The sequence below is a fragment of the Centropristis striata genome, chromosome 13, assembly GCF_030273125.1.
Source record: "Centropristis striata isolate RG_2023a ecotype Rhode Island chromosome 13, C.striata_1.0, whole genome shotgun sequence".
NCBI classification, from domain to species: domain Eukaryota; kingdom Metazoa; phylum Chordata; class Actinopteri; order Perciformes; family Serranidae; genus Centropristis; species Centropristis striata.
Genome location: NC_081529.1, coordinates 24,116,596 through 24,124,843, shown reverse-complemented (window position 1 = coordinate 24,124,843; position 8,248 = coordinate 24,116,596).

The window sequence follows — 8,248 nt, the reverse complement described above, 5'->3', positions numbered from 1 at the left end:
TGGAGGACCGGCTCCTGCAGCAACCAGTGCAGCGAGTCTGCCTGCTTCTGTCTCTCTTTTTTTACTAAGCTCCAGACACTAAAAACGCTCTTATAAAAACTAGGAAATGATGACCTGTTAATCTGTGTGCTGTTCATTAAAAATAAATTAAAATCTAAACCCAGGTTGTTAAAACGCTTCAGGATGCAGCAGGCTAGAGGCCTCCACACAGTGTCCTCTGGTCCAGTTAATAGTCTCTGAATAAACTGTAAACGAAAAGCAGCACCCCTACTTGCCAAGTGAACCAGGCCTTGTCCCCCCTCCTCTTTGGGAAGGAAGAGGACACTCTGTGGGACCCAGTGCATCCTGTCCCAAATAAAATCAACTAAAACCCTTTGTACTTGGGAGAGGAGAGAGGCTGGAGGGTCCATGCAGGCCAACCTGTGCCACAGGGAGGATGAGACCAGGTTGTTGGCTATCAGGACTCTGCCTCTATACGACATTTTGGGGAGGAGCCACCTCCACTTGTTAAGTCGACCTTTTACTGTTTCAAGGACACTGTCCCAGTTCTTTTTTATCATGGTCTCATCCCCCAGGAAGACACCAAGGTATCTCAGCCCACCCTTCTTCCAGGTGAGTTCAGCAGGCAGGATGAGCTGGCCCCCCAGCCTCTCCCCCACCATCACTGCTTCACTTTTTCCCCAGTTGACCTTTGCAGAAGAAATAAAACCAAATAATTTAACAGTGTCAATTAAAACATCAATGTCTTTCTGTGAATTTACAAGTACAACAAGATCATCAGCATAGGCAGACATTTTAAAAGACACAGGACAACTGGGAAAAGACACACCTGTCAGTCTTTGTCGTAATTGATGAAGCAGCGGCTCGATGGCTAAGGAATATAGCATGCCAGAGAGAGAGCAACCCTGCCTCACCCCCCTCCCAATACTGAAGGGCGCACTCAGCCCACCGTTAATTTTTAGCACACTCGCAATGTCACTATAGAGAACCCGGATCTTGGCAATGAACCCAGGGTTGAAGCCAAACCCGGCTAAAGTCCGCCAAAGGTATTGGTGTTCAACCCGGTCAAACGCCTTTTCCTGATCTATTGAAATCAGACCAGTATCAAGACCCAATTCACTGGAAATTGCCAGAACATCTCGAATTAAAGTGACATTGTCACTTATAAGCCTGCTAGGAACACAGTAGGTCTGGTCAGGGTGGATGATGGATGCCATCACTTCTCTCAATCTAAGGGCCAGAGCTTTGGAAAGGATTTTATAATCCGTGCACAGCAACGACACCGGCCTCCAGTTCTTTATCAGCTGCAGGTCTCCCTTCTTTGGTAACAGGGTGATGACGGCCCTCCTACAGCTCAAAGGGAGCCGCCCCCCCTGAAGGCTGTCTGACAACACCTCCAGCAGATCACGTCCTATGATGGACCAAAAGGACTTGTAAAAATCAATAGGAAGACCGTCAATCCCTGGTGCTTTACCACTCTGCAAACTCATCATTGCCGTGTACAGCTCCTGCATGGTCAGATTTGCCCCAAGCCCTGAGTTTACTTCCGAGTCTACCTGAGGGAGACCTGCAAGGAAGCTGCTGTGCACATCTGGATTATCTGACCATTCACTCCTAAAGAGGTTTCTATAGAAACCGACAGCAAACTTTCTGATCTCAGACGACTCTGAGACCTCAGAGCCACTATCCGTACGTAAGCAATGAATGATCTTCCTTTGTCCATTTTTTCGCTCCAGCCCAAAAAAAAATTGAGATGGGGCATCCATCTGAACCACATTTAAAAACCTGGACCTGACCAGAGCCCCCTGTGCTGACACCCCTAGCAGGTTGGCTATGGCTGCCTTTTTTTGTTTGAGGGAGTCTAAAAGCCCTCGATTTCCAGAGGACTCTGCTAGGGACTGCAGTTCTTCCGCCTCAAACTCCAGATTTTTAAAAGATCGAGTTAAGTCTCTTGTGACATTGCGAGTGAACTGCTGGCACAGCTGTTGGATCTGCGCCTTCCCAAAATCCCACCACTGCTGAGTGCTGGGAAAGGCAGGTCTGCTCTCCCTATGACTCTCCCAAAAGTACTTAAAAGCAATCCTAAAAGCCTGGTTGTCTAAAAGAGCTGTGTTAAAATGCCAATAGGCGCTTTTTATTAGAATATTCTTAATAAAAACAGAGCAGGAGACTAAAGCATGATCACTAAAACCCACAGGCTGAATATAACATCTTCTAAAAATATTTAAATGGTGCGTAAAACAATAAAAACGGTCCAGCCGAGCTAATGATAACAAATTCTCTTTTGAATGACTCCAAGTGTATTGTCTGTGATTACTGTTAAAAACCTTCCATACATCAGACAGACTATGTGTTTTCACCATCTGTGTGATCCTGCTGGAAGAAGCAGGATGGGGCTCTAAATGATTCCTGTCCAACAGAGGTGTCTCTGTACAGTTAAAATCACCTCCTAAAAACATGAAATCATTTTCGTTACAATTTTTAACAGTGTCACTCAAAATATCTAAAAAAGCAATCCTCTCCAATGCATTTGTTGGGGCATAGACATTTATCAACACAAGTTGGACATTTTCAAATGTTGCTTTCACTTTAAGTAAAACACCTGGAATAATTTCTTCAGAATCAAAAGAAACTGGTAAAAAACTTCTAGAAAATAAGATTCCCACCCCTCCGCTACAGCTGGACTTATGACTTAAAACCACCTCCCCATTAAAAGCCCGCCTCCATTCACTCTCATTATCCTTAGTGCTATGAGTTTCCTGTATAAACATAATATTTATTTTATTTATCTCCATGAGTTTAAAAAGGGCAGCTCTTTTAAAATCAGCTCTTGCTCCGTTTATATTTATAGTGCTGATTTTAAAAACACTCATGGATGAAAGAAAGAAAAAACACCAAATCAGAAAAAAAGAGGGGCAAAAACTAGACCTCATCATCACGGCTGCTTAGTTGACCTTTAACCCTGACGATGTACTTCTTCAACCTATAAATCTCCTGATCAGACAGCACATCGTCGGCCGTCCCAGATTTTCTTGTCAGAAATTTAGCTGAAATCAGGAACTGTCTCAGGTTTGGGAAATGCTCCTCTACTGTAATGAGCCTCTGACCTTTAGTTCTCTCCAAGAATCTCTTTATTTCAATGCCAGTGTAGAGATGTGACTCCTGTGACAGGACAAAGTCACTGTCCCCATCCTGACTGAGCGACACTGCTCTTTTGGACCCTTTAGTGTTGCTACTCCCTGAAACAGAATTCTTTCTTTTCTGTGAGACCTTTAAATCGTCATCATCATTGACCATCTCCTCATCCAATCCTGTGTCAGACTGTGGTGTCACGTGATCATTATTTACCTTTTGGCTCGCACCAGACCCACTGATTTCACCTCGCTCCTGATCGTTCTCAGCTGATGTGTCAAAACAAATAAGGGGGGTTTCCCCCGGGTCACTCACCTCCCCGCTGACCGCCTCCTGTACCTGGAGAGGCTCCAGCCCCGCAGCCGACAGAGCCCCAGCAGCAGCGACCTCCGACCGAGCGACCCGCGGCGGCTCCCCGCCAACGGCTCCCTCAGGCCGGGCCGGCTGCAGCGGTTCCCCGCCAGCAGCACCGGACCGGGCCGGCTGCGGTGGATCTCCATCAGCAGCACCGGACCGGGCCGGCTGCGGCGGCTCCCCGCCAGCAGCACCGGACCCGGCCGGCTGCGGTGGATCTCCATCAGCAGCCGCCTCAGACCCCGCAGCCCGCGGCGGCTCCCCGCCCCGGGCAGCAGCAGTAGAGGCAGCAGCGGTGGCGGCGGTAGCCGCCGGCTGCCCTGCCCCACTCCTCTCCGGACAGGACCGGATAAGATGACCCTCTACTCCACAACCGAAACATTTCATCGTCTCTGACGTTGCGAACACCATGTACGTGTAGCCATCAACTTTAAAAGAGAAGGACAGGTTGAGATCATGGGCTGGATCTTTAAGAACCATGAACACCTGTCTGCGGTGACTAACCACATGCTTCAGCCTGGCTGACTTACTGCCAAGCGACACCATCTTTATTTGTGACACAAACTGACCATACCGAGACAGTCCCTTCATCAGATCCTCATTTTTAATAAACGGGGGAACGTTGGAAATGATCACCTTGGCTGCCGGGCTAACGAGAGGGAGGACGGGAGTGAAAGTGTCCTGAATTACCACACCTGACTCCACCACCTCGCTCACCTTAGCCGTAGCATCCAAAAAAATAACAATGGCCCCGTTCATCCTGGAGGCTGACTTCACACACTCATAACCCACCACCTCACCCACAGCCAGGCCAGCCTCCTCCACACTGCACGGCACCGTGGGCACCAGCTTGACGGCATGACGGCGAGTTAAACGCTCAAAGTCAGCCGCTGCAGCCCCGGACACCGGCATGGTGCCGAGTCAGCACACACGACACACACACAAAGTTCTCCCCCACACACAATCACACACACCAAAACTATACTGTGTTAGAAAAAAACAAACACAAAGCAAACACATAAACAAGAAAAAAGCTAAAGGGAAGTTTTCCTACAAAAACCCCACACACACTTCAAACAAAAACCTCTCAGCTCCACACACACTCCGCCATCTCAGAGAGAGAGAGGGAGAGAGAGAGAGAGAGAGAGAGAGAGAGAGAGAGAGAGAGAGAGAGAGAGAGAGAGGAAGATAGATGGCTGTTTGCCTGGTGTGCTGCTGCCAGTCATTACCTAGTCAGGCCTCAGCGGCAGGTTGGCAGCGCCAGCTCTAATTGAGGAGGCCGGTGGCTCGGAACAGCAGAGAAAGAGGCAGGGCTAGCTCGCCTCTTTGCTTGTTCATAAATTAGCCTGTCACTCATTACGTCCTGGCATGTGGTTGGGATCAGAAAACACCATTTCCAAACACATTTGCATTTGTCACAAGTTCCCATACTTTGAAGCAGAAGCTCATAAAGCATGGCTGTAAAGCCTGCGCATGTTGAATATCTTGTCGTTTTTAAAGTGAACACGACACATGTAAGCTGTAAACTGCCCAGTTATTTTTTAAAGATGATGTTGCCAGGAGTATAAAGAAGATAATCTACAGCTTTGCATCGATATCCATTAACCGAGAGGACTGGAGACAGCATGTGTCTATTTCAGACACACATTCCCACACTCTTGTACGCACTAGCTCATCAAAAACAGCTGTGTCACTCTCATCACCCTCTCGCCTTCCTGCCGCATATTGGAAAACAAAAAGGCAGACATTACGAGGCTGTCACTCCATGACAGGTATTGATCAGGCTGCTCCTGAGAGACGGCTAGATGAACTTCACATCAACACTGAGGAGAGGGTTTCTGGGGATTTGTTGCCATCTGTTAATGACTAATGCAAGTTGCGATATGTGAGCAGAATGTAGACAAAAGCGGGGGGGGGGGGGGGGGGGGTCGTAGAGATGCCCAGATGCCACCGCTAAAAAGATGTCACATGGTATTAGGCTGCACGGCGCTGTCATCTTCTCAGGTGACAGCAGCTATCTCCATATTTCACGCTTCCTCTTCCGTCCTTCCCCTTAGGTCTCGTTCCCCTCGCTGTCACGCCGCCTCCCCTCGTCCCTCTCCCACCCACCCATCTATATCCCCCTCCCACCCCACAGCCCATCCACCCCGAACCAACCTGGCCCACAGTGGTGACAGTGCCGGCACGCAACAGCAAACACACACTGCATGATAATTACCAACCGCTCACCTCTTCTACGGTTTCTGCCTTACATTCACATCCTCATACAGCATGGGTCTCAAACTTGAGGCCCGCGGGCCAATTGTGGCCCTCGTGACGATATTTCAGTGGCCCCCACCTTGATATGAAAGTTTAATGTGAGTTTTATATGAATGGGTGTGGAAGGTCCCTTTAATTACTTTTTTTTTTGTAATTTTGTGTCTATTTAGTAATTTTGTGTCTTTTTTTGGTAATTTTGTGTCTTTTTTGGTAATCTTATGTCTTTTTTGATAATTTTGTGTCTTTTTTGGTAATTCTGTGTCTTTTTAGGTAATTCTGTGTCTTTTTTGGTAATTTTGTGTCTTTTTTGTGTCTTTCGTGTCTTTTTAAGTAATTTAGGGTTTTTTTTCTGTAATTTTGTCGCTTTTTTGGGTCATTTTGTGTCTTTTTTTTTGGCATTTTTATACTGCCTCCAGCGGCCCCCAGGTAATTTGAGTTTGAGACCCCTGTCATACAGACATCAATGCACTTTTAACATTTCTATACATCATTTATAACACAAACCTTTCACACCAGCTTTAGTATTCCAGCATCGAATCCTGTGATAAAAGTGGCTTTATTTGGGCAGAAAAGAACAGAGCTGTGGAAAGACAACACAACTTGCTTAGACTTGAGTGTGACAGCTTGACCTTCTCTTCTCTACGGGGTCCGTCACTCATCACCATAGATACTCGGCTCTCGGCAACTCTGTAAATAGCTGAGTCTTAAAAAGTCCATCAGTGTTAATTATTTGTGCTGACCTGAAATGCATTACAGTGCTTACACCATGGTGACTGAGAATGAGAAAGAATAATTAAATCATACATGGTCGCTCAGGAAGTTGGAATAAAAAATATTTTTTAACCTCTGTCCATGAAATGATTGTGAAATTGTGATTTATTATTGAGAGATAGAGTGTATACTTTCTCAAAACCTTATTAATCAATCTCTTCCAAACATATCACAATGAAAATGAAACCACAATTAACACAAAACAGAATGATTCCAACTTTGTGGGCAACTGTGTATATTCTATTAGATTACTCAAATCAAGCCACATATTCTAAACTTCAGATTATTTTTAGAATACCTAAAAATTATCTTGTTCATTTGTCTTGCTCTTATACTGCATTTCAAGCCAAAAAAGCACATTTTTATGTTGCGGGTGCACTGCACACATGCATAAACAACCTAGAAGGAGATTTATGATTAAATACCTCCGCCATTATCATGCCCTACCTTACAATGTTAACCCTCTATGGTACAGTGTTGCCCTCAGGCAACATACCCATTTTTGGCCTGTCAAATTTCTATAATGTATGTTTTTGAGTGATGCGATACTTTAAAAAATAGGGAAGAGTATAGGGAACCAATAGCAATGCTTTAATTTTTCACATGGCCTCCAGGAGGCCATAATGAAACACTTTGCAGACTCTTCCAAAGGAAACAGCTTTGCCATTTTGTGCCACAAAAAATCACTCAAAATGTAATTTCCTGGCCCTTTTCCATCTAGAAAAAAATAAATTCCTACTGATAGGAGAGTAAAGCTTCATTTCTGATAGTTTCATACACTTAGACTGTTGAAGACATTCATTTCAATGGGTCGTTGGTTCAATGGTACAATGTTTCCTACAGGCAAAATTCAGACAAGAAACAAGTTAAAAAAGTTCCTTTGATAATATTTTTAAATTTAAAATGTTATGTATTGTACCCCGTTGAAGCTACTGAATCTTTTACACATGTTTATTAAATAAATTATGTTAAAATTAATTTTTAAAACTTTTTTCACTTGTGCACTGTTATGGTACAATGTTGCCTATGGGCAACAAATCCCCAAAACTACCCTAAGCCAAAAATAAAAAAAATAATAAAATGTCTTCAGATTATGTTTATTTAGTCTATTTTAAGACACTCCAAACATTTTTTCCTAACTGGCATCATGATGAGTACCATAGAGGGTTAACAAAAAAGAAAAATAATGCCTGGATTATGGTTCCTGCTCTAATATGTTTGATTAAATGTTAAAGGCCTACTTGGGGTGTATATTTCAGAACACTTTCATAAAAAAACTTTCCACCGCATTGCTGGCCATGTACATTTGTTGTCAACGGAGCCGGCAGAGTAACATCTATGGTCAGAGTTATTATCATAGGTTATTATGTAGCACCACACGGCCCAAAGTGAAATGCAATTCTGAATTTGTCCCATATAAGAGACATACAGTGAACTCATACATAACCTTAATTGTCTGGCATGTTTGCCACATAGATAGCAACAACCCAATGCAACAGTCGATAGCAATCCAGCTGCTACTAAAAACAAACGCTGTAGGCGAGTTTGAGTACATGTTGTGTTAAAGTACAAAGAGAAACACATTTTGTTTAGTGTTGGAAATATTGTTGAATATTTACTGATTTATTTCCTGCATTTAATACCTGTTTATTGCCGTCCTAAGCAGCTTTCGTAGTCATGTAACTAAGGCCCCGTTCACACGAGGACGCTCGCGGGTGAAAACGACAAAATA